Below are 21,498 nucleotides of genomic sequence, written 5' to 3'. Positions count from 1 at the left end.
AATTCTTGATCTTGATGTGTTTTAACGGAATCCATAATTTTTCCTCAAGTTATGCATTACCAAAAGTCACACTTTTAAAGTCCATTATTAAACACATAGGTTACATAAAATGAAAAGGCTCTCATTTTAATAAACCGTTAACTCATAAGTTATGAAAGATGAAAATATTTTAAAGTTACAAAATTTTCCCTCAAGTTTTGGAACATATAAAGTCTCTTTAAATACTTTAGTTCCAACCCCTAGAATTTTAAAAGTATTGACCAATAACTAATTTAGAATTAATTAAGTGATCAAAAAGAGACTAATTAAATATATGGGGTTGATTGTGTAAATTATCTATTCTTGTATACTTGGGCTAATGATCCATGGTTTGTATAGATTGGGTTAAAACCCATAAGGTGCTCCATGGATAGTCCATGGAGGTTACAAACACATGGATCATGGAATATGGAAAATATCATAATTAGGGTTTACATGGTGTAACCCTACTTGTGACACAACTATATAAAGACCCCATGGATGACCAAAATTGGCCACTACAAGGAAGTAAGAGGGCTAACCAATTTTTGTGGTGTTTTGTGAGACATTTGAAGCATCACACTTGAGGTGCTAGGCTTACAAGGTTCTCAAGGAATCCAAACCACAAAAGGTATGTATCTTAACTAGCTATTATGTTTAAAAGTTCCCCATTCCATGATAGTTAGGTTAATAACCTTGGAAATCAAATTTGCATGTATCTTTGTAAATCATAGATACAAGGTTTCTAGGGTTACATGTACACCTTAGGAGTGTTAGAATGCTCAAAACCCATCAGTGGTATCAGGGTCAGGCTTGTTTATTTGATACTTGATGCAAACTTGTTGGAAAAACTGGAAAAAAAACTGCTATTTGCTGAGTGAACTAGCCGAGTCCATGGGGAGACTCGAAGAGTCCATGTGATAATTCATCCTACTTGTCGAGTAGGTCTATGCTCTCGACGAGTAGGAACCCTAATTGCAGATTTTCGAGTTTTGCTGCTGGAAATGGACTAGAAACATTCCCCTAAACTATTTTACTCTTGTAAAAACTGTTTTAGACGGACTAATACTTATGGTAATCCTTTTTTAATGGCTAATATCAAAATTTCATGTGTTTCTATGGTTTATTTATGATTCTTGAAATTGTTGATATGAACATTCATGAACTTATGAGTCTAGAAGATCATAGGAATTATTTGTAACTTTCTTGGTAATTTAATTCTTGATCTTGATGTGTTTTAACGGAATCCATAATTTTTCCTCAAGTTATGCATTACCAAAAGTCACACTTTTAAAGTCCATTATTAAACACATAGGTTACATAAAATGAAAAGGCTCTCATTTTAATAAACCGTTAACTCATAAGTTATGAAAGATGAAAATTTTTTAAAGTTACAAAATTTTCCCTCAAGTTTTGGAACATATAAAGTCTCTTTAAATACTTTAGTTCCAACCCCTAGAATTTTAAAAGTTAAAATTCAACCCTTATACTTTATAATATTATAAGTTAATAATATGTGTGTCTATATATATATATATATATATATATATATATATATATATATATATATATATATATATATATATATATATATAAAGATGAAAAGTTTTTAAAGTTACAAAATTTTTCCTCAAGTTTTGGAACATATAAAAGTCTCTTTAAAAACTTTAGTTCCAACCCGTAGAATTTTAAAAGTTAAAATTCAACCCTTATACTTTATAATATTATAAGTTAATAATATGTATATACATACATACATATATATATATATATATATATATATATATATATATATATATATATATATATATATATATATATATATATATATAAACAAAAGTCGTTTTACCGTTAGTAGGCCTCATTCACGAGACCGGTCTATAAGGGGGTATAAGGTTGCTGTCTATAAATTAACATCTTAATGGGTGTCCATTCTCACCCACTGCTTCCTTGACTGGTGGAGGGTCGTTAGCCGAACGGGAAGGACAATCACTTTAAATCTTCATTAAAAGTTTGATGAAATTGAAGTAAATAAATGTTTTTATAAATTTCCAATCTTAGTTACTTTAGGAAAATTAAATAACGTGCTAACCAATGAAATTACACTTTTCACATTGATTAAGTCATTAGTGGAGCGTGTGTGGTTAACCAGTACACTAACCTGGACTTAACAAGGTAGGAAAAGGGTGACTTAAGGTTTATCATAGGTCGGTGGAGTGCGTGTGGTTAACCGGCACATTGATTGAGTGATAAACATTAAGGGTACCGAGTAATTTGCATGGTTACTTCACACCTTGTTTTGTGATCCTCGGCATCCCAGTCACAAAATTTGAAGGGCACACTTGAGTCATTTTCTACTCCAGAGGAGATCACTTAATTCTGGACTAATGAGAGAGATGTCAGAAAAGTGGCTTGTATCATGTTGGCCACAATGACAGCCGAGCTCCAAAAGTCCTATGAGGACTATTACGCTTTTGAGATGCACCAAGAGATGATGGACATCTACCATCAAAGTGCTCGCCAAGAGAGGTATGACATCATCCTCTCCATGATAACAACCCGGATGAAGGATGGTGAATCCATCACCGGCCACTTGCAGAAAATGCAAAGGTATGTGGACCGGTTGCTGAAGCTAATTGTGAACTTCCCCGAGGAGTTGGCAATTGATATCATTTTGCACTCCTTACCTTCTTGTTTTGATCAATTCCAAATGACATACCAGATGAACAAGGAGGAAGTCACACTCAGCATACTTCAAGGACCCTTGCAGACTGCCGAAAGTGTTCTGAGGGTAAGTCGGTTGTTACCACTCATACTCCTACCACGGCCGCTATTTTGGAAATCGGACAAGGAAAAGGGAAGAAGAGGAAGAGCCCTTAAAAGGGTACCAAGGGAAAGTCTCTTGATAGCTCCGTTTCAAGTGGAACCAAGAAAGGTTTTGTCACTCCTTCTACTAACCCTAAAGAGGCTGAATGCTTCTATTCCCATGAAAAGTCGCACTGGAAGCAAAACTGCCCAAAGTATCTGCAAGATGTGAAGGATGGGAAAGTGAAACCCAACCGTGTAGGTATTTACACTGTATTGTTTAATAACTCACCACATTCTAATTCTTGGGTCCTTGATATCGGTTGTGATATTCATATTTGTTTTGATTTGCATGAACTAAGAAGAATTGAGGATGTGGACCATGGGAAGATAAGCTTAATCATGGCGAATAGGAAAGCATGACATGTCACCAAGATTGGAGTTTATAATTTGTTGCTAAGTAGTGGGTTAACATTAGATTTGAGTAAATGTTGTTACTAGTCTGAAATGGCGAGGAATATTATTTCTTTTCATACTTTATACAAACAAGGGTTTACCTTTTATTTTGATAATGAATATGGTAGTATTAATGCTTTCTTTAATAATGTTCTTTATTTTAAAGCATTACCTTGTGATGGTGTGTATGAAGCTGTGTCTGTTGTAGAAAACATAGGAAATAATGTGTTGTGTATTGATTCTTCCACTAACTTGGATAAATCATCATTGTCGCATTGTCGTCTTAGACATGTAAGCAAGAAACGCATAGGCTAACTCCAATAAGATGGAATCTTGGAGTCATTTGACCTAAAGTCAGATGATAGTTGTGAATCTTGTCTACTTGGAAAAATGACACAATCACCTTTCACTGGTTCTTATGCTAGGGGTGAAGGTTTGTTGGATCTGGTACACACTGATGTGTGTGGACCCTTCAGAACCACCACAAGGGATGCTAACCACTTCTATGTGACTTTTACTGATGATTTTAGTAGATATGGATATGTCTACTTAATCAAGCATAAGTAAGAAACCTTTGAAAAGTTCAAAGAGTTTAAGTATGAAGTGGAAAATCAATTGGGCAGGAACATTAAGATGCTTCGATCCTATCGAGGTGGTGAGTATCTTAGTACAGAGATCCTTGACTATCTTAAGGAATGTGGGATTGCCTCATAATTGACACCTCCCAGGACACCACAGCTTAATAGTGTGGCTGAGAGGTGTAACCGAACCTTGTTGGACATGGTTCATTCCATGAAGAGTCGAGCTTTGCTACCAATCTCATTCTGGGGGTATGCCTTAGAGACTGTTGCCCATATTCTTAATCTAGTCCCTACAAAAAAGGTTCCCAAAACACTTCATGAGATGTGGAACGGAAAAGTTCCTAATCTGCACCACATCAATATTTGGGGTTGCAAGGCTTTCGTGAGGCGCAAGACTCACAATAAGCTTGCACCCTGAAGTGAGAGGTGTATTTTCATCGGCTACGCACAAAAATCCTTCGGTTACCTATCCTACAGACCCAATGATAATGTGGTCTTTGTAACAAGGAGGGGAGTCTTTCGAGAGAGAAAGAGTTCATAAGCCAAGGAAACAGTGGCAGGAAAATTGACCTTGAAGAAATTCAAGAGTCTAGTGGTGAAGGAACCTCAAACCCTAGCAATCAACCCGAGGAGGAAACTTCTGTTGATGCTACTGATGAGTATGTACCTCTGATGCATTCCACGAGAGTTAGCAATGCACCTGAGCATTACTTTGGTTTCCATATTACTGCAGAAGGTGATACACTTATCAGTGATAGCACACTGATTGGTCTGGATGAACCTAATAGCTATATGGAAGCCATGGTAGGCCCTGAGGCTGCTAAATGGAAAGAGGCTATGGACAACGAGATACAGTCCATGTATTACAATCAAGTTTGGAACTTGGTTGACAATGTAGCAGTTCGTAAGAGAGTTGGGTGCAAATGGATCTTCAAGAAGAAGACCGACATGGATGGTAAAGTACACACTTATCAGGTGCGACTGGTTGCAAAGAGCTTTTCTCAAACTTTGGGAGTTGATTATGACGATACCTTTTCACCAGTAGCAAAGATTATTGGATTAGATGTCTAAGCCCAAATTATAATTGGTATGTATTCGACCCGACTTCGCATGGTCCATTTGGATTGCATGGCATCGGAATAATTTGGATAGACTTTTGTGAGAAAAGGATATTAATGATTTGTTAATATATTATAAGTTCTAACATATTAATACGAAATCATATTATTAAATTAGTATTGATCATGAATTAATTTGGAATTAACTTTGTGATCAAAAGGAGACTAACTAAATATATGGGGATTGATTGCGTAAATCATTCATTCTTATATATGTGGGCTTATACTCCATAGTTCTTCATGTTGGGCTAAACCTATGGAGTAACCCATGGATAATCCATAGAGGTTTTAACCCATGGAGCATGAAGAATATGGAAAGACATTAGTTACATGGTGTAACCTTAATAGCCACAATATATAAGGACCCCATGGCTCAAGAAATTGGCACTAGTGTGTACACATGAGGGCTAGCCAATCTGAGCATAGGAACCTTTTCTCTCAAGTTATTCCAAGATGTTGGTGATGTTGTATGAACCATTTGAGGTATCACATTTAAGGCACTAGGCTCTTAAGCTCCATGGAATCAAGCTACAACAAAGAGGTATGTAATTCTTCTAGAATATATATTATATGTACTTCATATTATGCTAGTTAGAACAATACCTTGGAAAATTGATATTTACATGTATAATAGAGAAAACATAGATCCAAGGTATTTAGGGTTGCATGTACACCTTAGGAGTGTTAGAATGCTCAAAACCCTTCAAAGATTAAGTCTATTAGGGTTATGTTAGCCATTGCTGCATTTCATGACTATGAAATATGGCAAATTGTTGTCAAAACTACTTTCCTTAATGGAAACTTGGCTGAGGATGTTTACATAAGTCAGCCAGAGGGTTTTGTCAGCACAGAGTACCCTAATAGAGTGTGTAAGCTTGAGAAATCCATTTATCGATTGAAACAAGCACCTCGTCGATGGAATCTTTGTTTCGATGACAAAGTCAAAGAGTTTGCTTTTTCGAGAAGTGAAGATGAATCTTGTGTATATGTCAAGGCTAGTGGGAGTACATTTAGCTTTTTGGTATTGTATATGGATGACATACTATTCATGGGAAATGACTTTCCAACTTTGTAGGAGGTTAAGTCTTGGCTTGGGAAGTGTTTTGCTATGAAGGACCTTGGAGAAGCTACCTATATTATAGAGATAAGAATTTTGAGAGACAGGAGTAAAAGACTAATTGGACTTAGTCAAAATACCTACTTGGATAAGGTGGTGAATAGGTTCAGCATGAAGAATTCCTCGAAAGGAGAGTTACCGATCCAAAGTAACACCAGATAGAGGCTGAGATAGCAGAGATGAGTCGAGTACCATTTGCTTCTGCTTTAGGCTCGATCATGTATGCTATGACTTGTACTCGTCCTGATGTGGCCTTCGTATTGAGCATGGTCAACAGATATCATGGGAACCCTGGTAAGGCTCACTGAACTGTGGTAAAGAACACTCTCAAGTATCTCAAAGGACTAAGAATTGGATCCTTACCCTTGGTAGGAGTGATGACTTGAAAGTAGGAGGGTATAGTGATGCTAGCTTCCAAACTGATAGGGATAATTTTTGCGCGCAGTCAGGCTGGGTCTTTACCTTAAATAGAGGAGAAAATACTTGTAAAAGTTCCAAGCAGGAGACAGTGGCTAATTCAACCTGCGAATCAGAGTATATAGCAGCAAGCAAGGCAGCAAAGTAGGCTATATGGCTAACGAACTTCATTGGAGACCTTGAGTTGTACCAGCTATAAAGGAGCCTATGGAAATTTTCTATGATAGTGAAATTGCAGTGGCCTTACCCAAGCAAGCAAGGGATCACAGGGGAAACATCGACATAAAATATCATTTCATCAGACATCGTATAGAAGAAGGACTCCTCGTTGCAAATAGGGTATCATCGGATGAGAACCCAACAAATCCCCTCACGAAAGGACTAGGTAGGGTTAAACATTTCATGCATGCTAGGCGCATAGGTCTAAAGGATGATATTAGTTTTAGTAGTTAGATAGTTTTTGAAATTTTCAAAGTGTAATTGACATTTGATGATAAATAAAAGTTGTTGTTTATTTATAAGTATAAGTCTTGCTATCTTTTGTCAATCGTTTACTATCATTTCATTTTGTATGTTTTGACTTCTAGAATAATTATGTTATGATATATCATATTATTCAAATTCTCCACAGTCAGTCATATGTTGGAAGTAGATATGAATCAAGACTATCATGAGTTGGCTTGTAGATGTCTAAGTTGTTGGACATAGCAAGTGGTGCTACAACACTCATGAGTGCTCATAAGTTTTGAGCATTGGATTCAACCCATACTCACTTGAATCACTTCATGGAATTTATCTCGAGTGATCGTGAGATGATAATATCATATAAGTCTTCAAACCTAGAGGTATGACTTGTTGATTAAGAGTTGATTATACATTAATTATAGGAAAACGCATTGGTGACTCGATGTTATATAACATTCCTTTGTGTATAATTCAACAAATAGTAGAAAAAGCATATGAGTTGAAGTTTATCTGTTTCTGCTTGGATTAGAAGTGATATCTGGGCCCCTCGATGATTTTGTTTTGACATATGTACCGAGCCCGGTCAGAACTAAATTGATGAGTTCAATTAAGTTCTATGTCAAACAAATCGGAAATCGGGAAACAAACTGTTGGACAATAAGTAAGACATTGTTTCATGTATTTGTCCGACTGATATCTAGAACAGAGGATTATATGATCACTTATCTTAAATAGAATATCATCATCATCTTAGCTCCACGAGACATTGAAAGTGCTACAATTGTTGTTCGGTTCCTGAAGTCATTCTTGCAGTTATAGTTATTAGACTTATCCAAGTGGGAGACTGTTGGATTAGGTGTCTAAGTTCATAACTATTCATGGATTGTACTTGAACCGATTAGCATGGTCCATTTGGGCTGCATGGCATTGCAACACTTGCATAGACTAAATGAGAGAAATGACACTTAAGGTTTCTTAATATATTGTAAGTTATAATATATTCATAATATTATCTAATTAGTATTAATCAAGAATTAATTTAGAATTAATTAAGTGATCCAAAAGAGACTAGTTAAATATATGGGTTTGATTGTGTAAATTATCTATTCTTGTATAGTTGGGCTGATGATCCATGGTTTGTATGGATTGGGTTAAAACCCATAAGTTAATCCATGGATAGTCCATGGAGGTTACAAACACATGGATCATGGAATATTGATAGCCATGATAGTTAGGGTTTACATGGTGTAACCCTAGTTGTGACACGACAATATAAAGACCCCATGGATGACCAAAATTGGCCACTACAAGCAAGTAAGAGGGCAAACCGATTTTTGGAGTGTAAGTGTACTTCTCTCAAGGTTATTCCAAGTATTGTGGTGTTGTGTGAGACATTTGAAACATCACACTTGAGGTGTTAGGCTCACAAGGTTCTCAAGGAATCTAAACAATAAAAGGTATGTATCTCAACTAGCTATTATGTTTAAAAGTTCCCAATGCCATGCTAGTTTGGTTAAAAACCTTGGAAATCAAATTTGCTTGTATCTTAGTAAGACATAGATCCAAGGTTTCTAGGGTTGCATGTACACCTTAGGAGTGTTATAATGCTCAAAATCCTTCAAAGATACCATCAGAGTGCTCGTCAAAAGAGGTATGAAATCATCGCCTCCATGATAACAACAAAGATGAAGGATGGAGAACCCATCACGACCCACTTGAAAAAAATGAAAAATTTTGTGGACCGCTTGTTGAAGTTGAATGTGAACTTCGATGAAGGGTTGGCCATAGATATCATTCTACACTCTTTACCTCACTGTTATGATCAGTTTCATAAGACTTGTCATATGAACAAGGAGGAGGTCACTCTTAGAAAGCTTTAAGGACTTTTGAGGACTGCTGAAAGTAGTCTCAAAGGTAAAAAGGTTGTTCCTACTCCTATAGCTACTACCCTTTTTTTTTGGCAATTGGACAAGGGAAAGGGAAGAAGTGGAAGGCTCCCTCTAAGAGACGCAAGGGATAGTCTCTTGATGGATCCTCTTCAAGTGGAACCAAAGGTGATTATGTTGCTCCCTCTACCATTCCTAAGGAATCAAAGTGTTTCTATTGTCATGAAAAAGGGCACTAGAAATGAAGCTTCCCCAAATACTTACAGGATTTCAACAATGGGAAGGTTAAGGCCACCTATGCAGGTATATATACTATTCTATCTACTAACTCAACACATTCTTGATCTTAGGTCCTTGATACAGGTTGTGGGTTTCACATTTATTCTGATTTGGAGGGAATAAAAAGGAAGTAAGGACGTGGAGCATGGGAAGATGAACTTGATCATGGGGAATAGGAAGGTTTAACATGTCACCAAGATTGGAGTTTTTTCATTATTACTAACTAGTGGGTTAGAATTATATTTGAATAATTGTTGCTACTCGTCTTAGACGGCGAGAAATATTATTTCCTTTCGTGGTTTGTACAAACAAGGTTTTAGTTTTTCATTTGACAATGAAATTAATGCTATTAATGCTTTTTATAATGGAATTTTTTTTACTTTAAACGATTGCCTTGTAATGATGTATATGAAATTGTGATGGTTGTAGACAGATTAGAAATAATGTGTTTCACATTAATTCTTCCAATGATTTGGATAAGGCATGCTTGTGGCATTGTCATCTTGGACATGTCAGCAAGAAGCGCATAGGCCAACTCAATAAGGCTGGAGTCTCGGAGTTAGTCGTTTTAAGGTCGGATGACACTTGCAAATCTTGTTTACTTGGAAAGATGACCAAGTCACCCTTCACTGGTACTTATAAAGGTGGTTAAGGTTTGTTGGATCTCATACACACTGAAGATAAAGATGCTCCAATCTAATCGGGGTGGTGAGTATCTTAGTATCGAGTTCCAAGACTATATTAAGTAATGTTGGATTGTTTCATAATTAACGCCACCTAGGATACCACAAATTAAAGGTGTGGCTGGGAGTCACAATTTAACCTTGTTGGACATGGTTCGTTCCATGATGAATCGAGATTCATCTCTTATCTCATTCTGGGGGTATGCCTTAGAGACTGCCACCCATATCGTTAATCTAGTCCCACCTAAGAAGGTTGCCAAAACACCTCACCAAATGTGGACATGGAAAGTTCCCTTGTTAGCACACATCAACGTTTGGGGTTGCAAGGGTTTTGTGAGACATGAAACTCATGACAAGCTCGAAGCTCGTAGTCAGCATTGTATTTTCATCAGCTACTCACAAAAATCCTTCATATATTTCTTCTATAGACCGAGTGACAATGTTGTCTTCGTTGCGAGGAGAAGAGTCTTTCGTGAGAGAGAAATCATAGGCTAAGGAGACAATGGGAGGAAAATTGACCTTAAATAACTTCAAGAGTGAAGTAGTGAAGAACACTCAAACACTAGCAATCAACCGAAGGAGGAAACTCCTACTGAAACAGTCGACGAATCCTTACCTCTGAGGCATTCTAGTAGCGTTAGTGTTCCACCTGTGTTATATGGTTTCCATATAACATCTAAGGATGATACATTTATCAATGATAGCACATTGGTAAATTTGGATGAACCTACCAATAACAAGGAACCCATGGAAGGCCCTGAGTCTACAAAGTGAAAAAAGTCTATGGGCAACGAGATTCAGTCCATGTATGACAATCAAGTTTGGAACTTTGATGACAATGTATCAGGTCGTAAGACAGTCGGGTACAAATGGACCTTCAAGAAGAAGACCGACAGGATGGGAAAGTATACACATATAAGGCGCAACTGGTTGCAAAGGGCTTTACTCAAACTCACGGAGTTGACTATGATGAGGACTTCTCATTGGTAGCGAAGATTAAATCTATTAGGGTTATGCTAGCCATAGTTCCATTTCATGACTAGGAAATACAGAAAATGGATGTCAAAACTACTTTTCTTAATAGGAAGTTAGCTGAAGATGTTTACATGAGTCAGCCAGACTTTGTCAATGCAAAGTACCCTAATAGAGTGTGTAAGCTTGAGAAATCCATTTATGGGTTGAAACAAGCATCTTGCAGATGGAATCTTTGTTACTATGAGAAAGTCAAAGAGCTTGGATTTTCGAGAAGCGAGGATGAGTCCTGTGTGTATGTCAATGCTAGTGGGAGTACCGTTAGCTTTCTGGTATTGTATGTGGATGACATACTACTCATAAGAAAAGACATTCAAACCTAGCAGGAGGTTAAGTCCTGGCTTGGGAAGTGTTTCGCTACGAAGGACCTTGGAGAAGCTACCTATATTATAGGGATAAGAATTTTGAGAGACAGTAGTAAAAGACTAATTGGACTTAGTCAAAGTACCTACTTGGATAAGGTGCTAAATAGGTTTAGTACATAGAATTCGAAGAAAGGAGAGTTACCGATCCAGAGTAACGCCAGACAGAGGCTGAGATAGCAGAGATGAGTTGAGTACCATTGCTTTTGCTTTAGGCTCGAGAAACAAGAGTAAAATAATATTTGTACTTAGTAAAATTACCTACTTGGTAAAGGTGTTTAAACCATTCGACATGGAGAATTCCAAGAAATGTGACTTACCCATCCAAGGCAATACCAAATTGAGTAAGACTCAAAGTCTGAGTACAAAGGTTGAGATAGTTGAGATGAGTCGAGTAGCACTATGCTTTCGTAGTTAGCTCGATCATGTATGTTATGACCTGTACTCACCCTGATGTGGCCTTTGCTTTAAGCATGATCATCATATATCAATGGAATCCTAGTAAGGTTCATTGGACTTCGGTAAAGAACATTCTTAAGTACCTATGCAGGACTAAGGATTGGGTCCTAACTCTTGGCGGGAGTGATGACTTAGGAGTCACAAGGTATAGTGACGCCAGCTTTCAGACCAACAGAGATAATTTCTGCTCTCAGTCAGGCTAAGGTCTTACCCTTAATGAAGGAGAAATAACTTGGAAAAGTTCAAAATAGGAGACTGTAGCTGATTCAACATGTGAATCGGAGTGCATAGCAGCAAGTGAAGCATCAAAGGGGCGATATGGATGAAGAACTTCATTGGAGACCTTGGAGTTGTACCAGCTATTAAGGAGACTATGGTGATTTTCTGTGACAATGAGGGTGCGGTTGCCTTTCTCTAAGGAACCAAGTGATCATGGTAGATCCAGGTACATCGACATAAAATATCACTTTATAAGACATAGGATGGAAGAAGGACTCCTCGTGGTAAAGAGGGTATCATCAGATGAGAACCCGTCAAATCCCCTCACGAAGAGACTGGGTATGGTTAAGAATTTGCAGTATGCGAGGCACATAAGGCTGAAGGATAATATTGGTTTTAATGATTAGATAACCATTTTGAAACTTGTAAACTGTAATTGACATTTAATGATTAAATAAAAGGTTTTTTTTTTATTTGAGTAAAGTTACTATCTCATTTCAATTATTTACTATTGTTTCATTTTTTATGTTTTGACTTCCAGAATAGTTTTATTATTAAAACTATCCACATTTGATCATATATTGGAAGTAGGTATTGAGGCAAGACTATCATGAATTTGGCTTGTAGATTGTCTGAAGTGTATTAGACATAAAAAAAAGTTTGCTACAACATTCATGAGTGCTCACAAGGTCCGAGTATTGGATTAAACACATGCTCACTTGAATCACTTCATGGAATTTATCACGAGTTATTGTGAGATGATAATATCATATATGTCTTCAAAAGAAGATATATGTGTTGTTGACTATGATTTGGTTGTACATTGATAGTGTGAAAACGTATCAGTAACTTGATGTTATAAAACACACTGTTGTGTATGATTTGATGAATAGTTAGTACAAGCATATAATGTTGAAGTTTATATGTTCCTTTTAATTATTGGAGGATTAAAAGTGATAACTTGGGCCCATCGATGAATTTGATTTGAATTATGTGTCAGGCCCAGTCGAGACTAAATTGATGTGTTAAATTATGTTCTCTATCAAACAAACTGGAAATAGAGAAACAAACTGCCAGAGAATAAGTACGACATTGTTCCATGTATTTGTCTAGCTGATATCTGGAAGAACAGATGATTATATGATCCATTATCTAAAGGACACGTCCCTGACTAGGTCAGAGTTTAACAACGGCTTTTAAGAGCTACGATTGCTAGTCGGTGTTTTAATTCGTACTTGTGATTATTGTTATTAGACTTATCCAAGTGGGAGACTATTGGATTGGGTGTCTAATCCCATAACTATAATTGGTATGTACTTGACCCGAGAGTAGCATGGTCTTTTTTGGGTTGCCTTCATCAATGCAAATTTATAGGATGGAATTTTTTAGAATAAGGTTATTTGTGATTTATTAATATATTACAAGTATAATATATTAATATGTAATCATATTATTTTATTAGTGTTGATCAAGAATTAATTTGGAATTAATTTACTGATCAAAATAGACTAAGTAAAATATACAGGGACTGATTTGGTAAATCAATGATTCTTATAGTATGGGCCAATGATCCATGGTTATTTGAGTGGGCTAAATCAACATGGATAATCCATGGAGGTTAACCCATGGAGCCTAAGTAAGACGAAGAGTCATGGTGCATTAGGGTTTGCATGGATGTAACCCTAGCACTTTTCACATTATAAATAGAACCCCCTAGAGCCAAAATTGGTTGCCACATACATTATTGGGGAGTGTGAATTGATTTTGTCCTTAGAAACTTATTCTCTCAACCCTACTTTTGCACTTGTTTTTTGTGACACATTAGAGGCATCCCATTTGAGGTGCTAAAGCTTTTGAAGGCCAAGAACTACAACTCATATTAAGAAGTAAGTTATCAAACTAGTTATTTTGTTTAATTGTATGCTAGCTATGATAAATGCTTTGGAAAATCAAATTGCATGCATAATTAGAGAAAACATAGATTGTGTCATCCCAAGAGTAGGAATATATGTTCGGGGTGCTATGTGTAAATAAAGGAGTAGACTCGACGAGTAGGTGTCTTAACTCGTCAAGTCGGAGCGGGTGATGGGCAAGTGTTAAGTGACCCGACTCGCTGAGTCAGCGGCTAGACTCGACGATTCGGTGTTGGGAAGAGAAAACCGTTTTGTGCCCTATTTAAACGACCTTAAGTCCTCACCCCAGCTTCCTTGTTACCCTTTGAGATCCAGCAAACCCTAAAACTTGCAAACCTCGATTGTTGAAGAGAATTGATTTTTGGAAGAGGAATATAGTGAAGGAAGCTTGTGGATCAAGAGGCTAGCATCAAGGAGTTATTGTAGATCCAAAATCTACTTCATATTAGGCACAATTCTGAGGTAACAAGATTTTACCATGAGCTTTTCCCATTTAGATCTATTCATGGTTGAGGTTTTGGGGCTTTTTAGCTTGATTGGGATCCACTTCGGGTTTTGGGACTAGATATGAGGTTGCAACTTCATATCTAGGCTGGTTTTGGTCCATGCAAGCATAAAGCATCAACCTTTGTGCATAACTGAGAGCATTCTTGTCTTGAAATTTCCCTCTAGCTTGTATTAAGCCAAAATCACCTTGTTTGCACGTAAAGTTGTAAACTTTACATGTAAATCTAGCCTTAGGAGTCCAGATCTATGAGTTGGAAGCAGTGAGATGGTCTGGAATCTTCTGAATAGGGATGACTTAAGAGGACTCAACGAGTCTATTCTTGGACTCGACGAGTTAGGTCGCAAACCCTAACCCATGTCGTCATGATGCGGATCAGTGAGTTGAGTGGACTCAGTGAGTTGATCAGGCTAGGACTCTAATTGAAGGACTCAACGAGTCATCGGGTGACTCGGCGAGTCCAATCGCAAATTGTGGGGTTCTGAGTTCATGAACTCGGTGAGTCACTAGGATGACTTCGCGAGTAGGGTCAACCAGGAATGTTGACTTTGGCCAGGACTATGATTTTGACCAAGAGTTGACCAGTTTGACTTCCAAGGGTATTCTGGTAAATTGGGCACTTATAGATATGGTTTCAAATGGTTTCAACAAAGTGTAGGCGGTGGAGTTTGTGGCAGTGATCGGAGGATTTGATCTTATCTTTTCAGTTCGGCATTGTAAGGTGAGTTATCGTAACTATATCGACAGGGTCTGAGGCCCCAAGGCCGACCCTTTCTCGGATTGTGTTTTGGTAATTGTTGGGCATGCTTTTGGGTCCTTTAGACCTGCGTCCTAGTAGTTAGGGCGGTGATATGTTAATGATCCGGTTACATCGGTATCATGGTTAGGATGTTGCTATGCTATATGATTTGTTAGATCAGTTTGTTATGTATGGTCATGTTATGTGATTATCAGTTACGTGCACATGATTATTTGGTATGGGGGTTGGGTTGAGGCGGGTCCTGCTTTGTGCTATAGGCCAACATACCTAGGGCGAACCGGATAGACTGTAGACCCGGAAGGGCACATAGTCAAACCGAAGGCACAGCGAGCGGTCCGGATAGTTTGAAGGCCCGAGAGGGTGGTCCAGACATGCCGAGGCTCGGAGAGTGGACCAGACAGAGTGAAGGCCTGGTGTGGGCGGTCCAGTCTTACTGTAGACTCAGGGAGCGGACCAGGTGGACCAAAGGCCCAATGCAGATGGACCAGCCACACTACAGACTCGAGATGCATGGTTTTTCTGTACTTGTTGATACGATATGATTATGGTTTTATTAGGTTCGTATTTTGGGGGTAACTCACTAAGCCTTCGAGCTTACATTTATCGGTTATTGTTTCAGGTTTGGCGGATGACTGTGGGAAGGTGAAGGAGTGAGTTTACATTTTCCTCAGTTCACGATTATGATTTATGGGAACTCTGATGTGAAATTGTTTTGGAAACTTTTTTGTAATAACTATTGGCATTTTAAATGTTTTGGAAAGTTTAAATTTGGCATGAATTTTATGGTGTTACATAGATCCAAAGCATCTAGGGTTGCTTGTGCACCATAAGGTTGTTAGAGTGCTCAAAACCCTTCAGTTTATAGATAAGCGTAATTATACAACATGATACTAAACAGAAAACCTGAGACTTTAAATCAAATTCTTAATTAAGTTGTGTAGTACATACGTCGTGCCACAATTAAACCTAGTTGCATGCCTAAGTTTTATTATGGACCGAACGTATGCACTATATAACTTAAGTGAAGTAGTTGATAGTCAAGACACTTGGGAATATTAAAGAGCTAATTCATAGTTTATAATACATGAATGCCTAAATTCAAAAAACATATATACGTGTGTGAACTAGTTACTATTGAAATATTTTTGAGATTTATGAGTTGTTATAAGCAAAATAGTCGTTGAATATTTGTACTCTAAATAACTAACAAAACACCACATATTTATAATCATTTCTAGCAGTAGTAGAATAGACCACATTCCTCTGAAAAGAAAAAGCAAGAGATTGAACCCTAACTAACACCACTGTCATCACCACCGTCTGAAGCAAGTCTACCGAAAACCATGACATAACTAAACAAAGCAATTTTAAAATGCCTTACCACCACGTTGGGATAGGCACAAATTATCCGCAATGGAACTATTGAAGGAGGAAATGGTAGGTTTGATGGTAGACCGGGCGACAATTCTAACATAGTCTTCGGGTGGATCTAAAAGACATTGTTCATATAAGCACTTCATGAACTGAAAACCTAGGACTTCTACAAAAATGATGGAGTAGTGGGTCTGACTCGATTGATTGAAAAGATGGTGGGTGTATTTGAAATCAGCTACTACTCCGAGGCAACAAGGTATGATTCGCTACATGCACTCTAATAGATTCAACTCTAACCTGGTGGAACGACCAAGTGAGAACATTGGGTGTGGTTTCTGCCAACTCAATGTCATAGGAAGATATGAAAGCACTACTAATAGAGGAATATTTTCCACGAGACGAGGCACAAAACTTATAGCACGACATGTGGTATTTGAAGATGATAGGGCCAGATATCAAAGCGTATACAACTAGGTTTAACGACCTTACACTACTATGCCCAGGAATGGTGAAACCATAACATAAAAAGGTGGAGCGCTACCTTTAGGGTTTGGCATCGCAGACAAAAGGGATGGTCCTTGCATCGAAACCTACCACCTACAGTAGTGCTAAATTCCTAGCACTCCACCTAAGAAAGATTGAGGTTTATCAAAGAACAATGATTGCCATGGTTGAAACCCCAAATTCGAATGATCACAAGAAAAATTCGAGTAGAGGGAACCCACAACCATAAAAGAAGAAACAAGGTGGGAAGAGTTACGCAAAAACAACACCAAGTAGTCCACCCATGCACAAGAAGGGTTATGGTAGGAAATATCTATGGTGTAACATTAGCAAACGCCATCACATTAATGAATGCTACTAGTGCATAAAGTGAAACAGAAATGCAAATACAGTTAATTACTACAAAAGCACAACATCCGCTGGAAGAAGCCAAAGAGCTTATTATAAGTGTAAAGAGACAGGCAATTTTAGATGATATTTCCCGAAACAAAAGAAAAATAGCGAAAATGCTTATGGGATAACATTGTGATTGGGAGCAAGGATGTGATTCAAAATCTTTTGGTGGTTTATTGTACATTTCTAATTAATAACTTATATGCTATAACACTTTTAACTCGAGTGTTGATGGATGTTTCATAATGCTAATATTTAAACAATTTATAAATCATGAATTTAGTATGTTAGATATAGCCTATGAAATAGAAGTAACTAACGGCCAGACAAAAAGCACCAACGAGATATGAAAGAATTTCCTAGTGACCCTAATGATCGATCTTTCCTAGTAGATCTCATGCCAACTCTAGTTGGAAGTTTAGACATTGTCATAGGTTTTGATTTGGATATCACCTCACCATGTAAAGATTCCGTGTTACGAGAAAGCTATACGACTAAAACTATCCAACGAAGAGACTAGGATCATTTATGGTGACATGTAAGGGCAAAACCTAAGGCTAATTTCTTGCACTCAAGCTCAAAAGTATCTTCCTAGGAAGTGCTATACCTTTTTGGCACATATAGTGGATAAGAAGAGTGAAGCAAAGAATTAAAGGACATATTGCTAGTATGTGATTTCGATGATGTTTTTCCATGGAGCTATGTGGGTTACCCCCAAATCGATAGGTTGAGTTCAGAATTAACCTAATCACAAATGTCATAACATTAGCTAAGTCACCATATATATTGGCTCCATAGAGATGAAGGAACCCCAATTCGAAGTTGTAAATGAAGAAAACGTTACAGACGAAGCTATGCAAGGAATGGATAAGCATTGAGCTTAGGGATGATTCGACACTATATTTCATGGACGGTATCTGGACGCCCAAATTCGGTAACATCAGGAGCATAGTCATGAACGAAGCTCACAAATCAAGATATTATGTTCGTCTAGGCTCTGATAAAATATACTAAGCCTTAAAGAGATTGTATACTCAGACATGAAGGCATAAATTGCTATGTATGTAAGCAAGTGCTTCACGTGATCAAAAGTCAAAGCATAACATAAGAAGCCTCATGATTACTCTAAAAACTAGAGATACCTAAGTTGAAGTGGGAACTGATCACTATGAAATTTATCACTAAACTGCTCAAGACAACTAGTGGTTTTGATATTATCTGGGTAGTAGTTGATAGGTTGACTAAGTCCGCCCATTTCATACCAATCAAAGAGACGCATAAATGGAAAAGCTAACCCGAACATACCTTAAGTAGATCGTCAAACTTCAAGGGGTACCAATATCTAACATTTCTAATAAACACAGTAGATTCACCTCATGGTTTTGGCAGTCCCTACAAATTCCTTGGGTACGTTCTTGGACATGCTCACTACTTACCATCCACAAGCACATTATCATAGTAAACGAACCATCCAAACCTTAGAAGATATGCTCTAAGCTTGTGTAATAGATTTTGGAGAGTCATGGGATATTCATTTACCCTTAATTGAGTTTTCTTATAACAAAAACTATCACTCCAACTTAAAAGACACACCATTTGGGGCTTTATACAGAAGGAAATACCGATCACCATCATGCTAGGCAGATATTGTTGATACCCAGTTGGACAGGAAACATACAGGAGATACTTTGAGTATAGGACCTGAAATAATCCATGAGACGACTGAGAATATTATATAGATCAAAGAGCAATTAAAAGTTAAATGTAGTCGTCAGAAAATTTATGTTGATGTAAGACATAAGACTTTAGAATTCCAGGTAGGATACAGAGTTATGGTGAAGGTATCACCTTGGATAGAAATGATTAGATTCGGAAATAGGGGTAAACTAAACCGACGGTACATAGAACCCTTTGACATTCATGAAATAATTGACCGTGTGGATTACTGCCTCAAATTACCTCAAGAAATAGAGAAAGTACATGACGTCTTTCATGTCTTGAATTTGAAATAGTGTCTATCATACGACACCTTTACCATTCCTCTTGACAAGATCCAGCTAAATACCAAGTTGCACTTGGTTGAGGAACCAGTTGACATTATGGACCGTGAAATCAAATTGAAATAAAGTCTCATTCCTATAATAAAAGTGCATTGGAACTCATAAACAAGGCCAAAATTCACATGGGAGTACAAAGAAAAATGATGCAGAAATATCCTCGATTGTTAAAAGATACCTCATCTTCGAGTAGAATTTCAGTATGAAATTCTTTTAGCAGTGGGGGAATGTAACAATTGCCAGTTTTAGGTGAACCTCATTGGTTATCCCACCATAAACTCTATTGTATTAAGAACTAAATGTATGAGATTATATGTTAATATATAAAGCGTGTTAGAAGTATTGTACTCATGATCACTTTCGAAATATCTCAAATTATTCAAGAAGCCATCTATCGTTATAGATGTAAAAAAATACAAAATTTAAATTTTATTCTGACATTAAAATTATTATTTTTTTCAACAAATATGCTTTCTCTAGTTCTTTATTCATACTTGTGGTATATATAACACCAATATTTAATGAACTCGCTAAAACGGTCAAAATAGGTCTTTTAGACGTGAACCTGAAAAGGCCTTTTTCCAAGAAGATTATATATCGGACTTACGATCCATCTAACTTTTTGGAATCCTTGAAACTGAAACTATCATTCGCCAACTTCAGGAAAATTATTAAATCTTGAGATATGAGTCACCTAAAATTATAATGATATATAAATGAATTTGTTTATTCACAAGTGATATCACCTTAGATTGTACTATTAGAACCTGCATGGACTTAGATAACTAGGCTTATAACCACATGCAGTCAAATTTCTAGTCTACCCACATTTTCTCCCCTCCTCTGATACATATTTTCATTATTTAGAAGATATGACTTTTACTTCTAGATTTCTTCCCAAGTTCAATCATAATGGACTCTAAGAGTCAAAGCAATCCTACACGAGAAAGTCTTACACTCCATCTCCCCTGCCCGATGTTTTCTTTTCTTTTAACCTCATTCACTCCATCCTACACACTTAAATTATATATAGTACATCCATCATGAAAAAGTCTTGATATTTCTTTTTAATCTCATCTAAAGTACACTCATAATTGAGCATAAATGCCCCACATACTTGGGCTTTTCCTTCACATTGGAGCAACCTTAAGCTCACTCAAATACTCTCCATTTCTCTCTTTTTATTCTGTTTTGTGAATAGCCAAGAACACCTCCATATGCGATGTGGTTTTCACGATAATCAACAAATGGTAGCACACTCTTCCTCCCCCTCTTTCTTGTCAATCAAACCGGCCAAACACCCCCTAGATTGTTGCTCCTATCGATCAAACTGGCCAAACACCCTTAGATTGTTGCTTTCCTATTCTCCTTTTTCATCTTCATGTTCCCTTCAAAAACAAAAAAGAATAAGCACAAGGAGGTTGTTGGAGTAGCCCCTCGCCACCTCCTTTCGACGACATCTACATATGATGACTTTGTGTTTCTTTTCACTTTCTTCTTCGACAACGATAAGCTCCATTTTTTCTAATTCTCATTGCTTTTTGAGATCCAAAACAGTTCCGAGTTTCCTTTAGTGTCAAGCTGCGATTTAGCACGAAACGCTTCGTGAAAAGGAACGACTTCTTGCGCTTAAAATCAAGATTACACATCAAGGGTGAGTTTCTACACCCCCTCATTTCCGATTTTAATGTTTTGAGGGAGAATACATGAGTGTTGGTAAATGTTTTAATAGTCAAAAAGGATTTTGCAAACGAAAATGTATTATGGAGGTGGTTATAAATGGTATTTATACATACAAATGATTAGATGAAATGAGTTAGCATGAAAACTTTGAAATTCATAAACAAAGATAGAGTACTTGTATTACTCTCTCTCTCTCTCTCTCTATATATATATATATATATATATATATATATATATATGTATATATATGTGTGTGTGTGTGTGACAACCCATTATTTATTCCGTCACAGTAACCCATTTTCGTTAATAAAGCCGTTATGTTCCAAATTTTTCCGTTAGCTTTGTTTTATAATAAAGTTATTGCGACTTCTATTTAGGTTTTAAAAATGTTGGGATACATTTTAAAACATTA

The sequence above is a fragment of the Lactuca saligna genome, chromosome 4 (assembly GCF_052625555.1).
Source record: "Lactuca saligna cultivar CGN05327 chromosome 4, ASM5262555v1, whole genome shotgun sequence".
In the NCBI taxonomy this organism is placed as follows: domain Eukaryota; kingdom Viridiplantae; phylum Streptophyta; class Magnoliopsida; order Asterales; family Asteraceae; genus Lactuca; species Lactuca saligna.
Note: the sequence above shows the minus strand (reverse complement) of the source record.